We start from the raw sequence: 864 nt of genomic DNA, 5'->3' as shown, positions 1-864 counted from the left end.
AAGCCTTCTTACCAGATAAGCTGGTGAGAACAAATGACAGGTTTAAGTAGATAATATGCTGTCATTTGAAGAATGTGTGGCCGGGCAGGTGAGCATCCAATAGAATACCGACATTCTAATTCTGTCATTTCAACCTTATGAGGATAGCTGAAAAACTCATTTGATTACTCTTTTCCTGGATTTGTTTTTTGTTTTTAATTTAAAATATGTTACAAGACTGTTGTCACAGGTGTACAGTCTTACTCCTCCCTCACTCCACCCCCACTACATAAATTCAGTCTCCCCCATGCCATAGAGCACTGGGCCCTCAACAAATAAGGCAAAAAAGAAAAGGGAAGTTGTAATGTGTGTTCAAGCCGGTGCACCACCTCCCAGTCCCCAATAAAGAATTAAAAATATTCCAGAAGAGTGGTTTCACTGGGGATCAAACCCAGGACCTCCTGCGTGTAAAGCAGACGTGATAACCACTACACTATGGAACCAGAAGCTTGGACAGAAAACCCCACCAATATATCCTGGAGCTCTGCTTCCCCAGAGCCCCACCCTACTGTGGAAAGAGAGAGGTAGGCTGGGAATATGGATCTACCTGCCAACGCCCATGTTCAGTTGGGAAGCAATTACAGAAGCCAGACCTTTCACCTCTGCATCCCACAATGACTTTGGGTCCATATTCCCAGAGTGATGTTGAATAGGAAAGCTATCAGGGGAGAGGATGAGATACGGAGTTCTGGTAGTGAGAATTGTGTGGAGTTGTACCCCTCTTATTCTATGGTTTTGCTAATGTCTCTTTTTTTAAATAAATAAAATAAAATAAACAAGGGAAATTGATCAGTTTATTTTTTCATTTATAAAAGCTACTGTTAC

At 41.8% G+C, this 864-nt stretch overlaps 1 non-coding gene across 1 annotated transcript; it reads right to left on the bottom strand.

The window, feature by feature from the left end:
• Nucleotides 1–409: 409 nt before the first annotated feature.
• On the bottom strand, nucleotides 410–482 carry TRNAV-UAC (transfer RNA valine (anticodon UAC)). Its single transcript has one exon. It is a non-coding gene; the product is annotated as a tRNA-Val (tRNA).
• Nucleotides 483–864: the final 382 nt, after the last annotated feature.

Source organism: Erinaceus europaeus, chromosome 16, assembly GCF_950295315.1.
Source record: "Erinaceus europaeus chromosome 16, mEriEur2.1, whole genome shotgun sequence".
Taxonomy (NCBI): domain Eukaryota; kingdom Metazoa; phylum Chordata; class Mammalia; order Eulipotyphla; family Erinaceidae; genus Erinaceus; species Erinaceus europaeus.
Note: the sequence above shows the minus strand (reverse complement) of the source record. Positions and strands in the feature narration are given on the sequence as shown.